Genomic DNA, 15,954 nt, shown 5'->3' with positions numbered 1-15,954 from the left:
CTCTGAAATGACGCTGCGCTTCGAAGGCTGAAATCCGGCACTTTCCATGCAAAGGGCAGAGATTGCTGGCAGTTTTGCTTTCTTATTATCTGCTTAATTTATACTTTTCTGGATTCTTGCCCTCAGACGAACAAGATGGTTTAAACATGCATGATTGGAAAACTCAAAGAACGCTGGTTTCATTTGTTTGCTTTTTAGCCATACAGCAGGAAAAAATTAAAAATAAAATAAAAAAAAAAGTTGTGGGCTGAGAACATGGAAATCTAAGTTAAAATCCCAGAATTGAGACATATTTTACCCACGTGATCTTTGTCAATAATAATCATAGTTGTGATAACAATAATAATTTATCTAAGGTCTACCATGTAGCAGACAACATGCTAAGACATTTATGGTCATTATCCCATTCAACGATTGCAACAACCTTATGAGGAATACTCTGCTTTTTTTTTTTTTTTTACAAGATGGAGTCTTGCTCTGTCACCCAGGCTGGAGTGCAATGGTGCCACCTCGGCTCACTGCAACCTCCGCCTCCTGGATTTAAGTGATTCTCCTGCCTCAACCTCCCACATAGCTGGGATTATAGGCACCCGCCATCACACCCGACTAATTTTTGTATTTTTATTTCACCATGTTGGTCAGGCTGGTCTTGAACTCCAGACCTCATGGTCTGCCTGCCTCAAGCTCCCAAAGTGCTGGGATTACAGGCATGAGCCACCCTGCCCGGCTGGAATACTCTGCTTTTATCTCCATTTACAAATGAGACTGACACTCTGAGAAGGGAAACAATGGGTCCATTTCCATGCACTGAGAAAGAGATGGACCAGTGCTTTTTAATTCACGTATGTTCTCTGTTTCTCACCACCAGGCCATATTCTGACTGGCCTGTGCCCCTCTTGTAAGCATCTCCTGTACCAACCTCTAATTAAACCCATTAAAAATATTACATTTGCCACATCTCCCTAAAGGTCCAATAAAATTTCTCATTAATTCTTATTTAACATGGTGCAGCATTTAGCTCAATTCCAGCTCTATGTTCCGATTCTTTTGACCTCAGAGAAATGACTGCAAAACTCAAATACTTCCCTCTCTGTATTATCATCTGGGAGTTTAGCCAAATAATGTCTTTGGAGCTGAGGGAGATGTGAATCCAAAAATGTCTGTTACTTTGTTTATTTCCACAGAAGACTGAGGTGACTGTTCAAGGAATGTGCCCACCACCGAGGAGGGAAGGGAAGGAGGATTTGAGACAGAGAAAGAGAGAAGAGGAACGAGAGATAGAGGAGAGAGAGGTGGGGAAAAAGGGAGAGCGAGGGAGAGAGAAAGAGAGAGAGAGAGGAGGAAGAGGAAGAGGAGAAGAGGAGGAGAGAAGGAATGACTGAAACACCACAATGGAAAGTACACTGCCACCTGCGTATTTTCACAAATCTTTATCATTAGACACCCCAATTCACTGACATTAAGGAAGAAGAAAAACATCAGTGTCTGCAAAGCACATGCACACAATGAGGAGCTAATGCATGGAGACAATTCGCCACGTGCTTCCCTTCCCTTCCCTTCCCCCTCGCTGTCTGCCTCATGGGTTCTCTGATCACACTACTTCTGTCTCTGGGGACAGTCCATGTTTATCCATCAGAAGCAAAGCCTTTAGAGGTGCTCTGTTTACTTTGAAAACTTCTTCTTAGGACACCTTTTGAGAGACCCCACTCTTCTCTTCCCATGACTTTCTCCATGAGTATGTAGCAAAACTAGAGATACAGAATCAAGGGCTGTCAGCACAAGTGATGTTTAAAGCCATGGGAACAGGTTAGAGTACTTTGAGAGTGACACAGTGCCCCATATTCACATTTAGTAGTTGCATCCATGCATTTTCTATTTTCCCCAGGAAGAAAACTTCTCCGGGTAGCATATCCATCATGCACTCCTGCGTACCCTGCAGCGCTTGTCTGAGTCGGGGTCCTCATGGTAGGAAAGAATGTGGAATGGCACGTCTGGGTCTGCCCCTAACCGTGGCAAAACATCAGATACGCCCCAGTTGAGGGATAGCTATAAAATACTTGAGCAACACTCTTCAAAACTTCCAAAGTCTTCAAAAACAAAGTCTGAGAAACTCATAGATAAGGGGAATTGAAGAAGACAGGATGACTAAATGTAATGTGGCCTCCTGGACCCTGGAAGAGAAGGACATTGAGCAAAAAATAAGGAAGTCAGAATAAAGTATGCACTTTAGTTAATAATAATGTATCAACATTAGTTCAGTAATTGGGCTGGGCGTGGTGGCTCACACCTGTAATCCCAGCACTTTGGGAAGCCGAGGTGGGAGGATTGCTTGCGGCCAGGAGCTCAGGACCAGCCTGGGAAACATACTAGGGCCACATCTCTACAAAAAACAAACAAATAAAAATTAACTAGGCATGATGGTGTGAGCCTGTGGTATCAACTACTCAGGGAGCTGAGGTGGGAGGATCTCTTGAGCCAGAAAAGTCAAGGCTGCAGTGAGCTATGGTTGCGCCACTGCACTCCAGCCTGGATCACAAAGCGAGACCCTGTCTTCAAAATAAAACAATACATAAACAATATTTGTTCAGTAATTGTAACAAATGTACTTTGCTAATGTAAGATGTTAATAATAGCGGTAAACAAGTGCATGGGTATCTTCTAAATTTTTCTATAAATCTAAAACCGTTCTAAAAATAAGATATATTATTGGGAGAAAAAAGAAAGCTAGGTCAGTTGGGTCCTGCCTGGGGTTCTGTCCTATCTGGGCACTGAAATATTAGAAATATGATGTGAGGTAGTTCAGATTTTAAACTGCTGCTGGAGAATGTAAATGACTTCTGTCCCCATCAAAGCAGACAGAGCCCTCCAGTGGACACTGAAGGTGTTCTGCAGCAGCATGGGTCTCCACTCATTTGTGTTTGTGACACTCACCTGCAGGTTGACTGGAGCCAATACACCACACAGACACATGAATCAGGCCAGCTGGCTATCACCTGCAGCAAACGTCAACATCTGGTCATCCAAAACCCAATCATGACATGGTTTAACAGGAATGAGTTGTTCATTTTACATCCAATTACCAACTTAGACAGCCTTTAAGTGTTCCCCCATTCAATTCTTTACCAAATTCTGCTAGTTGCAGCTTAACTATAGATGTAGACGGTCCACACCTCATCATGTCCATCAGCACCAACCTGGTCCACACGACCATCTACCCTCCTATCTGAACAATTGCAAGAGCCCCGATTGCCCCCAGATCCTCTCATGCCTCTGCCAGAGCAATCCTCTTACAGAATAAATCAGACCTTGCCCCTCCACTTAAATATCTTCAACAACACCCATTGCATTGGGAACAAAATTTACAAATAAAGAATCCCAAGAGTGTGCAACAGACCCCAGCTCACACACCACCTCCGCCCTCCATCTCCTGCCCCTTCCTCTTGCTCACTGTGCACAGTCTTGGGGTCCCTCATTGGAGACAAAGCAACAGTCAGCCTTCAGGAAAGGGGACCTCGTTTTGACACCTTCACGTAAGAAGGTCCAGAATCCTAGCTGAGCACACAGACTTGATTAGCATTGCTGATTGACTGAGAGGAAGGCAACATTTGAGAGGAAAGCTTGTCTTTGGCCATTTCAGGAAGACACGTGTGGGTCACAGGTAGGACGGCGGTGGCAGCTGCCAGTGCACATGGCATAAGAGCCACCGAGCTGTGACACTCCTGAGCCATTCATCAGCCCTGGCAGCAGGACGTTGATGTTGATGAAGCAGCAAGCATTGGGGAAAGAATGAAAGATGCTCCCGTGCCTCCACCTTGGCGCCGTCTTCCCTCCAGATGCCAGGGCAGGCGAGCATCTGCCTCCTCAGGTGACACGGACGCTGCTCCCTGGCTGAGAGATGAATTATAAACAGATTGAAGACACTCGTTTTAGGGACGACGCTCTTCCTCACCCCCACCCATAATGCAAAATTAATATGACGAGGGATGAATGCAAATCTCTATTCACATGAAGCAGGAAAGAAGCTTTTAAAATAACATTCATCTGGAAAGGAAGCATCGCATCATGTGGAGATGCTTAATAAACCTCAAGAAAAGCTCCCAAGAGCAGAGAGGAGCCCTTAGCAGGGCCCCTGGTGACTCACAGGATGTCCAGGAACAGCCTCCATCACTGCCCTTTCCTGAGCACAGGGGCTTACCAGCGTGGGGAGGGCCTGGAGGATGAGCGTGGGCTGCCTCTCCTTTCACATTTCTGACTCCCTCTGCCCTTTGCCAACACCAGGAGGCCTTTCTACCATGTGGTCTCTGCCTGGAACACTTTCCCCTCAGAAATGCCCTCAGAAATTCTTCACATTCTTCTGTTGTTTCTAAATGCCAGCTTCTCAGAGTATCCAATGCTGATTTATTATTGTAATGCTGATGAACTACTATACTGATTTTTTTTCCCTACAAATTTCTTCAGGATTTTCAAATAATACAACTAGATGGGTCATCTAGCATTTGTAATATGGTCAGATAAAAATTAAAACAAGTAAATAATTTTAAAAACCTTATTTATAGTAATAAGAAACCAAGCCCCCAATTTTTAATGGCTTTGAACTGCTTGACAGGTGAGATTCTTGTTTTAGGATTGGAGTTTACAAAACTCCGAAGAGTCATTTGTAGGCCAATGTAAATATTAGTATAAATAGTCCTCAAGTAAAGTTTCCAAAAATCCCCTTAAAATAAGCAAGTGTTCTCCCTGAAGTGTATACAGAGCTTTTATAGTCACCATTTAAAAACAATGAAGCAGGCTGGGCCAGTGGATCATGCCTGTAATCTCAACACTTTGGGAGGCCGAGGCAGGTGGATCCCTTGAGCTCAGGCATTCAAGACCAGCCTGGGCAACATGGTGAAACCCTGTCTCTACAAAAAAGTACAAAAATTAGCCTGGCCTGGTGCTACACACCTCTAGTCCCAGCTACTCTTGGGAGGTGAGGTGGGAGGATCACTTGAACCAAGGAGGCAGAGGTTGCAGTGAGCCAAGATCACACCACTGCACTTCAGCCAGGAAAACAGAGCAAGACTCTCTCTCTCAAAAAAAAAAAAAAAGAAGCTTCTAACATTAGCTTACATAATATCGGGTATGTACTTACTGTATCAGGCAGTCTATTAAGCATCTTATATGTAGTAGTCCATTTAGTTTTCATAATTTTAAGTTAAAGCATAGCTTCAGGCCGGGTGCGGTTGCTCACGCCTGTAATTCCAGCACTTTGGAAGGCTGAGGTGGGTGGATCACAAGGTCAGGAGATTGACACCATCCTGGCTAACATGGTGAAACCCCTTCTCTACTAAAAATACAAAAAAAAAAAAAATAGCCGGGCATGGTGGCAGGCGCCTGTAGTCCCAGCTACTCAGGAGGCTGAGGCAGGACAACAGAGAGAACCCAGGAGGTGGAGCTTGCAGTGAGCCGAGATCATGCCACTGCTCTCCAGCCTGGGTGACAGAGTGAGACTCCGTTTAAAAAAAAAAAAAAGATAAAGCATAGCTTCATATAACATTAAAATGAAGCAAACAAGCAAATGAGACAAAACGGTGCCTTCTCTTCCCTGCACCTTGCTCTCCACCCACAACACATTATCTATTGATATTTTTCACAGCAAAACACCTCCCAAGAGCCGCCTGTGATACTCTGACGGTTTTGCCTCTTGTTGCCATTTTGTTCAGAAAGGTGAGAGTCTTGTAATTTTTCCAAAGTCACCAAAATAATCAGTGCCAGAGCTCAAAACTGAGCCTGTCTTCTAAGTAAGCAAGCAATACATTGAATTCCAGCTGGAAAAATTAAACACATACATACCCACAGGAAAGCTAAAGTCCTCTTTGGTACCTCTTTCAAGACATCAGGCTGTACATAATAAATATATACCACTTTCATGTGTTGATTAAATAATGAATGAACTTTAAAAATAAAGTCCTTTTGACCTCACTTTTTCTTCATAATTACCCTGAGTTATATTGTCATCAGTTTGGCATATTACATAGATATCGATACGTGCACAGATACACATAGACGTATACGCACATGTACGTATGTGCACTTATGCATGCATGCACATATAAATGTGCGTGCTGAAAGGTATGGTTTGGGTTTGTGATTTTAAAATATTATGCATTGTATCTATCTGTTGATTATTTAACAATGCATGTCTTTGTCATTTAGCCTAACATTTAGCACAGACCTGCTGCATCCTTTGGGCTCTCTGAGAGTTTTGCTACAGAACACCTATGCCGCAATTTCATTGGTAGGTATTGCATTGCTTCTAAAAGTTCCATTTATTACTGCAATGAAGATCTTTTTACATAGGTGCCTTGCTGTGTGTGTCCTCAGCTAACATTTATTATGTGCCGGGGAAGATACATTTTACAAGCATTACATAATTTTCAAACCACCCTTTGAGGAGGTGGATAATCTGATTCATATCCAGTCCATGGTTCTACAGTGGGAATGCTACCCGCTGCTGGGATGTCCATATTAATGAGTGAGGGGTTCATCAGGCATCATGCTTCTCTTTCTCTCTTTAAGTTTTCCAAATTTTCTGTCAAATATGCATCAATTATTCTAGGTCTAAATAATGTACACTCATACACAAGCATAAATCAACTTCAGGTAAATGTGTGTGTGTGCAAGAACCCCTAAGTTGACCACGGTTAGAATTAAAAGACAGCAAATTCAGGAGATAGAAAGTAGAAGAGCCCTATGGAGCCTAATCCTTAAAGATCACACACTCCACATTTGCTTTTCACCATTCTGAGGGGCTCAGGAAAATCCTAATCAGCCCATTTCACGGGCAAGAATGCCTGAAAAAAGACCACCTCCATTGTTCTCTTTTTTTGCCTCTTTCTTGACTCTCCCCATTGCCCTGAGATTCCAGTGACATTTTTCATCACCCGTGATATGGCCTCTCCATGCTGGCTTGCCTTTCTGCAAAATGTGGATCAAACAGATGGATAATTCAGATACATCCTTTGTTAATAAATGTATTAATAGATCTAAATGCAGATTTCCTTTTTATTTGGAATTGATGTGTTGGCAGTTAAACACTATATCTCACCAAGAACAAAATAATTATTTTTGCTTTTGACACAACCAGGATACATATTTCAATTTACTCACTTATGCAATCACTTTTACCATCAGCCCACTCAGCCAGAGAAACTCATAAAACACAGTTTGATTTTTCTTTTTTCAAATGGTGCAGCCGGCCAAGCTTCATGTCCTCAGTTACCTTATTTTATACTCTTGCACGCCAGCATGAGAGACTGAGCAGAGTCCCTCTCCCCCGGCCAGGAACCCTGGACTTTCTGCCCTCCCCAGCTCCTGCCTGTACCTGGCATATGAATGTGTTTTCTACTCCATGCCTTTGTTCTTCTGATTCTGCCTGAATCCTGTAATAGATCTGAAGTGTGTGCCCTATTTATTTGTCTGGGTATAATTATGAACTGATTTCCATTTCCAGAGTGAGGGTCCCTTCCCCTCTGGGGGCATATGTGAGTCTCACAATGCCCAGACCATTTCACTCAATAAAGTGGTAAATTCACATCTGTCCTTGCAGTTGCCAGAAGAGACCATGAATTGCCTCAGTTGGAAAGAAAATGTGGTGGACCCACTGGAAGATTGCCCTCTTCTCACCCCATGTTCAGTTGCAGAAATGTTAAGATTGTCTGATGTCTCTTTCTGAAGAAGGGCACAGAAAGCTCCAATTTTCATGCTCCACAAGATGTCATTTGAGCTGGGATAGACGTTTTGTCTTTGGGATCCATCAACCTTCTTGTGCTTCTCCCATTAGCTGAAGATTCCCTGCAGCTCCTGAATATCATCCCTTGAGGTCAGGGAGATGCATTTTCAATTTCCACCTGCAAATTAGACTGGGGCATACTTTTCTGGAAATATCGGAAAGAAAAAGATGTAAAACTCTGGTCCTAATTTTTTTTTTTCACACCAGAAGTGGGGAAGGAATACTGTTTTAAAGACAAAAGCTCAGTGAATTTTGTAAACCTTAGGAAGGATAATTAAAGTCATATTTTGGAGCCTCACTGGGTAGGAGAGAGAGATCCCACCACAGTAAAGCTGCCCTAGGGCTGTTGAGACCAACAGCAAACTTTATTCTTTGACATGTTGGTGACATGCTGGAGTTGACTTCTGTTTCTTTCTTACCTCAACTCACTGTATCCCAAGTCAATCAATAGATGAGTATTGCACAGCTGATCCCTGCTAGCATGTGCTAGATACTACAGGGACCATAAGAAACATATCACATGCCAAACTTCTTTCTAGGAGCTCACAGTCTAACTAGGAGAATGACTGGTTAAAGTTTAGGTCATATTGAGCTGTAAGTAATATACAACCTGAAAAAGCAGAGCAATGAACAAGTAAGAACACACACAAGACCTCAGGACTTAGACAGTTTAGGAATAGTATGATGATCCCTCATTGCCAAGAGAAGCTTACGCTCCTCCCAGTTTCCTGCTCTGCCACCTTACCCTTGTGGCTTTATCTCCTCCTAGTCACAAAATGACTGCTTCACCTCCTATATCACATGCACATTCCCAAGTTAAGAAAGGGATGGACAAAGCAAAAAGACAGACGCAACTAGATAATCATCTTACAGAGGCTTCCTGGAAGGTCTTCCCAGCAACTTCTGTTTATATCTCTAGGGTCAAAATGGTGACTCATGGCCTCCCCCAGCTGCAGGTAGCCTAGTGGAAAACAGTATTTTTCTTCAACATGAAAATAAAATCTAGGTTATTAAGGAAGAAATATGAAACAGGTATGAGTATGTGAAGGGTGCTTGTCGCAGGCAAAAAAGAAAGATGGAAAGGTAACTGTTAACGGAGGGCGGTAGGTAGGAAGGTGTTTGAGGATTCAGGAAGGCAGCTCTCAAGAATCCTCAGAAGGGAACTTGATCCCACAGAAATCCTGGTCCTCATTAGGATCATGAGTTAGACGCTGATGGTAACAAATATAGACTTCTGTTTCCCAGAAGACTGCCTGCCGTGAGTGTCTTACCTGGAGTAGTGGGAAATAGGTGTGAATGGGTGGCCTTCAGAAACAGGTAGTTCAATCACTAGGTGCAGTTCCTGGAAGAATGCAAAGCAAGAGGACAGGCTTTTTCAGTAGCCCCTGTGATCTCGCTCTGTCCTTTCTTACAAAGCATGAAGGCCTTGTTCTCTCACACTTGGTTTCCCTCTGGCACCCCCTACATCAATCTCTGCAGACCCTTCATTTTAGATTAGCTGTTCTGAATCCATGCTACACATTAGAATAATGTACATAACTTAAAAAAATACAAATGTGCAGACTCCACCCCAGAGAAATTAAATCAGGATCTCTAGGGCGTGGGGAGAGGGAATATTTTTCAAATTACTAGATTTAATTTTAGAGCAGTTTTAGTTTTATAGAAAAATTGAGCAGAAAGTACAGAGAGTTCCCACATACCTCCTTCCCCCAGAATAAAACAGCACTCCCTGGTCTCAATATCTTGGATCACTGCGGTACGATGGTTAAGTTGATGAGCCACTTCGAATATTGGCACATTATTAACTAAAGTCCATAGCTTTCATTAGGGTTCGCTGTTTGTGTTGTAATGTTCTACAGAGTTTGACAAATGCATTCACCATTTCAGGAATTTTCAGAAAGTTCCGTATCCACCATTTCAGTATGAAACAGAATAACCTCATGTCGCAAAAGTCCTCTTTGTTCCACCTATTCATCCCTCCCTCTCTCCTAATTCCTGGTAACCACGGGCCTTTATTTTTTTCTATCTCCATAGTTTTGCCTTTTCCAGAATATGACATAGTTAGAATAATTAGGTATATAGTTCTAGCAGAAATCAGTATATTTTGAAGATCTCCAGGAACGTCTAATATACAGCAGCGTTGAAAACCACTAGGCTTTAATATAGAACGATGTTCTAGTAATGTACCTGTAAGATTTTTTTTAACATACTCAAAGTGCAATCCTCCCATCTGACAGATAAAATGAATGTTCTGAAGGGGGAAGTGACTTGAGCAGGGTCACGGGTGAATATGAAGACTCTAAGTGTATCACACTGTTGTTCTGAGATAAACTGGCTAATGCAAATTAAAGTGTTTTCTCTCTTAGGGTTGTCATTTTTCTAACATCCATGCATCACACATGTATTTATTGAGAAACATTTCTGAGCCAAGCAGCATCCCTGGTGGAGTAGCTACAACCATATATCTGAAACCACTGTTGATCCCACAGGCCTCGGGTTAGTGGAGGTCATTGACAAGTGAACAGCAGTGTAAGGTAGAATGGGGATATAATGGCCATCCCTGAATACTGCTCTAGGTCCTTTACCATTAACTCCCTTCATGCTCACAAGAGCCCCTTGATGTAGGTGTCATTATAACCTCATTTTACAGACGAGGTTACAGAAACTGAGGCACAGGAAAAGAAAGTGCTTTGTCTAGGGTTATATAAAATACAGATGGCAGAGTCAACATGTAAACGCAGGAGGGACAACCCCACGCATTAGACTGTTTACTGAGAATTTTTCCTCTGTTCTGCAGTATTTTACACTTTCATTACTGTGGCCTCAGGGTTCTGAAAGTATCCTTCTCTGTCAACAACCCTGTGACACATGATTCTGGAGGTGACTGTTGAAACAGAACACATTCCATATGGCGTTTCCACGTGGCAGCTGATTGTGTTCACCTGGCAAGCGTTCAAATGTCTCCAAAATCCCATTCCTTAGAACAAAAGGTTTGAACATCATTGCATTCAATTGTCTCTCCAGAATGAATAGCACCAACTGCCGTGGTTTCAGAGTCGGGTGCTTAAGAATGACGTCATTCGTGGAAGCTTATCTGCTGCTCTGTATTTACTGTTATTGAATCGTTTCACATTGATGAGGGAAATGGTTCTCTTAACCAGGTCATCTCTTATTGGCATTTGCAAGTTTTAAATTTAAAATCCAGCCATATGTCACTGCGTTGCAAACAGCACCTAGAATAGCAGTTACTATTCACCTCCAGAATCATGTGTCACAGGGTTGTTGACAGAGAAGGATACTTTCAGAACCCTGAGGCCACAGTAATGAAAGTGTAAAATACTGCAGAACAGAGGAAAAATTCTCAGTAAACAGTCTAATGCGTGGGGTTGTCCCTCCTGCGTTTACATGTTGACTCTGCCATCTGTATTTTATATAACCCTAGACAAAGCACTTTCTTTTCCTGTGCCTCAGTTTCTGTAACCTCGTCTGTAAAATGAGGTTATAATGACACCTACATCAAGGGGCTCTTGTGAGCATGAAGGGAGTTAATACTAGTAATAGTATTAATATATTATGACTAATACAATCAGTAATAACTAGTATACTATTAGTTAGTATGTTATTACTAAAAACATACATAAAAACGGTATGTTTCTTCTCATTGACTTTGATAAGTAATGTAAAGTGGTTTAAAAAAAAACCACAACAACAATCTGAAGCAGGAAACATTGGTATGCCAACCACCCATAAGAAGCCACTCAAGAGCTTAACAAATCAGAATAATCCAAAGGTATCTATAAATGCCCTAGGGATGTATTACCAAAAGTAGGATATCACAAATGCTGTGAAAAGGAGCATTAAAGAAACTCTTGGGCATCACTTAACAGAGATGCCAGCTCATGATCTGCAACTCATGAATTTCCTATCCATAATCTTTTAGTAGAAGATGCTACCAAAGAGGTTGGAAATGCAAGCAGCACCCCAGAGTTAAGTCTCTTTGCCCCCTTTCAGGTTCCATAATGAATGCAGAGGCAATTACCATGGGAAGGGAAACACAATGCACTGATTGGCGGAGCTTTGGACCCCTAACCAGAGCTATTGCCGGAAGCTCATGGCCTCTGCTAACAGCAGTGTCAAAGTGGAGAACAGGTGTTGTCCTAGGAAATCAGTATTCCATTACCTGGAGAAGGGGGTGGGAGTGGATATGGGTCAAAAACAGCCAAGGATGTTCCTTGAGATGTGCATTTATTTGCCTGCTGCAGGGCACCACGCTAACCATGCTGAACGCTTGGTAATGTCATTGTGGCTGCTCCTGTTATTTAAGATGAGGTCCTTCTTGGATAATGATGATGACGATGATGATGATGATGATTAAACAGCTATCACTTATTGAGTGCTTATTAAATTTCAGGCTTGATACTAAATTGCATTTATCACTCAACTTTAGACAAAGACCCTGTAAAATATGCATTATTATTATTGTTAATACATCACATTTACAGAGGAGGGAAATCAACATCTGTCTAAGTCACTGTGTGTGTTCTTTTTGTTGTTGTTGTTGTTGTTGAGACAGAGGTTCGCTCTTGTTGCCCAGGCTGGAGTGCAAAGGTGTGATCTTGGCTCACTGCAGCCTCTGCCTCCTGGGTTCAAGCAATTCTCCTGCCTCAGCCTCCTGAGTAGCTGGGATTACAGGTGTGTGCCACCACACCCGGTTAATTTTGTATTTTTAGTCGAGATTGGGATTCTCCATGTTGGCCAGGCTGGTCTCAAACTCCTCGAACCTCACGAGATCCACCCGCCTCAGTCTCCCAAACTGCAGGGATTACAGGCGTGAGCCACCGTGCCCAGCCACTGTATGTGTTCTTAACTGTGCTCCATCTCCCTCGGCCCCACAGTTACACTTAGTTGCCAGTAGATCCTGACTCTCCATCCTGCTTGACCATACTCTCACTCATGGCAGTCCGCAATGATAAGCAAAAATAAAATAAAATAACCACAACCAAAAACAATAAAAGGCGAAATCTTGAGGGCTGAGTAAACATTTGACGGCAAATAGGCAACTTGACTTAGCACATCTTTGTAGGAGGCTTTTGATAAAGGGGCTGAGAGAAGGAGAAATGCAGTGGATTTTTTAAAGCCAAAAATATTGTCGAACCGCATCTCTCCTACGGTAGGAAAGCGACCTTCCTGAGTTGGGTTTCTTGCATGGCTACCTCGTCATCTCAACTTCATGTAAGCCCTGGATCATTTAGAGACCATCTTCTATGTATGTAGGGTTCCCATGTCCAGATTTGGCATCTAGTTGCCTTGTGAAGTGCCTGGGTTGGGCTTTTGTCTCTCAGTCATTTTTTAAATTTTAACTTAATATTTAATTTAATTTAATTCTTTTTTTTTTTTTTTTTGAGATGGAGTCTCTCTCTGTCACCCAGGCTGGAGTGCAGTGGCCCCCGATCTTGGCTCACTGCAACCTCTGCCTTCCAGGCTCAAGAGATTCTCCTGCCTCAGCCTCCCAAGTAGCTGCGATTACAGGCGCCCACCAGCAGGCCTGGCTAATTGTTTTGTATTTTTAGTAGAGATGGGGTTTCACCATGTTGGCCAGGCTGGTCTTGAAGCCCTGACCTCAAGTGATCCCCCTGCCTCAGCCTCCCAAAGAGCTGGGATTACAAGCCTGAGCCAGTACGCTCAGTCCAATTTTAATTTTTTAATTGACAAATAATAAGTGTACAGATTCACGGGGTACATGGTGATGTTTCCATAGATATAATGGATAATGATCAGATCAGAGTAATTAGCATGTTCATCATCTAAAGTATTTATCATTTCTTTGTGTTGGAAACATTCAATCAACTCCTTCTAGCTATTGGAACTAATAATATGTTATTGTTAACTGTAGTCCTACAGTGTCACAGAACACTAGAACTTGTGTATTCCTCTCCCTAGCTGTAATTTGCTATCTTTTAACAAATCTCTCCCTTTCTTCAACCTCTCCCAGCCTCTAGTATCCTGTCTTCTATGTTTTACTTCTGTGAGATCAACAATTTCAGGCTTCTGCACATGAGTGAATAAAAAACATGAGTTTTTAATTTTCTGTGTTTGCACAGGTGCCTGAAGATGGGACGGCCAGGTCAGAATTTGTCAATAGACAATGAAAAATGTCCATGGACTGGTTGTGATTCTCTCTAGCTCAATATTTGGCTGATACACAGAGAGATCAAGAAAGGCTTAAAATAACTGTCACCATTATTTTCTTTTCCTCCCCGGTGAGGAATTCTTCTGGATCCTTCTTTGCTCTTTTAAACTCTCCCAGTGGTTCAGGATCATATCATGGGTAAACACACGAGCTTCTGATTGAGTCTGGAAAGACCCACTTCTCTCGGCTTAATAAATATATGAATCCATTGTTAAAAAGCTCAGCGGTACTAAGGAGATGCCTCTCTGGGCCTGGGCTTTCAGACACACGCTCGACCACACACGGTGGGATTTCTTGCTGTCGTTGAAGTCAGCATGCAGCACTAGTGATAGAAATGACACATTTAACCTCCTGACCCCCTGACCCTCGGGGGAGGAGATGCCCAATTGGTTAATATACTAGACTATCCTGTGAGTGGGGCAGTCACACGGGGACCTAAGCCTCTGAATTCAAGCCCCAGGCAAACTGTCCCTGCTGTATGTCCCCTGGTGCCTCTCTCAACTTCACTCTTTGTGGTTACATTTTCCAACAGGGCACCTGCACCAAATACATATGCATATATTTAGCATCAATATTTCAAGAAGTCTCATCCTCACCTGTTTTTGGAGAGAAATATGCTGGGGACACACATGGAACTTGTAGACCAGGAAAAGGGGGTGCTGCGCAGTTGGGGGATGCTGTGCTCTGGAGTTTATGAGTCTCTGTGACAAACCGCACACATTATCACAGGGCATATCTTCAAGAAGCCTCCCTGGGCAGGATGTTTAACCTTTCTAAATGTCATGATTCTCATCTACAAATCGGAGATTAATATGAGTGGTCTCGTAGGCTGAAAGGGGAGGGAACTCCTTGGGAGAAGGCTGGAAGCCCTACTCGCAGGAGCCTGGTAATGAGTACAACAGGAGGTAGGAGGTAAGAGCCAGAGGCAAGTAGACTTGCAGGTGGAGGGTTCTGTGATAGCTTAGAGACTGCTTTCCAGCTGCTATGCACAGCTTAGGAGTCCCATGTTTGGGGAGACGAGGTCTCCAGAGAACTGACTAGGGAGTGGAGGTGTCTCTGCAATCCAAGAGGTTCCTTCCTCCACAGAAGCAGCACAAAAACACGTCCTGGGGCACAGGATGTGTTTTTGCCAGAAAGAGTCAGGAGAAGAAGCAGCTTGCCACACTGGGCCCACAGCTCCAGGTCTGGCTCCAAGATGGGGACGTGTCCAGATCCACCATATGCCATGGCTTAGAGGAGAGGTGGCGAGAGATCCAGAAACTCCCAATCCTCCTATCTTTAGCTTTATGATGCAGCAGGACCCAGGGTGGGCATCTGAGTCATTTTCTTGGCACAGACATGCAGTGAATTAAAGACACCTCACTCCAAATTCAAACAAGATGCAGCAAAAATGAAAGAGAAAAACAAATCCTAAAGCTGTCAATGTCACCATCTCTTTGATGGCTCCATCTCGAAGCTGTCCAAGGAACCCCCAGGCTCCTTTGGACATAATTCTAGGCGGTGGAATATGGGGAGGGTCACCCCCAGAGGTGCCAGGCAGAGCAGAGGCTGGTGGACCATGCACAGCCAGGAGCCCTCACAACACAGCAACCCTCAAGTCCAGCACATACCATCCAGCAGTGTGTGGGCAAAACCTCAGACAAATCTCAGTCACAAGAACAACCTCAGTCCACTATTACATGGTGTCACGAGGACAATCTCAGTCCAGTAATACGTAGTGTCATACCAAGTCACATCAAAACTGAAATGTGGGCAAGTTGATGGCACCACCCTACCCCAGCTGGGGCTGCTTCTGGCTGAGAACCTACAGTGACGTTTACAAAGGCAAGCGGGGATGGCTCCTTCTCTCTGGTTTCATTCCCTCCCCGGTCACCTCTGATTATGGCCCCAGAGCGAGAGGAAGAGGTAAAGGAGCTGAAAATATCTGCCCTGACTGATTCAGTTAGGAACTGACATCAGTGTCCCCTAGACGGAGCAGGAAGCGTGAGTCTTC

This window comes from Trachypithecus francoisi, unplaced genomic scaffold (genome assembly GCF_009764315.1).
Source record: "Trachypithecus francoisi isolate TF-2019V2 unplaced genomic scaffold, Tfra_2.0 Lachesis_group11, whole genome shotgun sequence".
NCBI lineage: Eukaryota > Metazoa > Chordata > Mammalia > Primates > Cercopithecidae > Trachypithecus > Trachypithecus francoisi.
Note: the sequence above shows the minus strand (reverse complement) of the source record.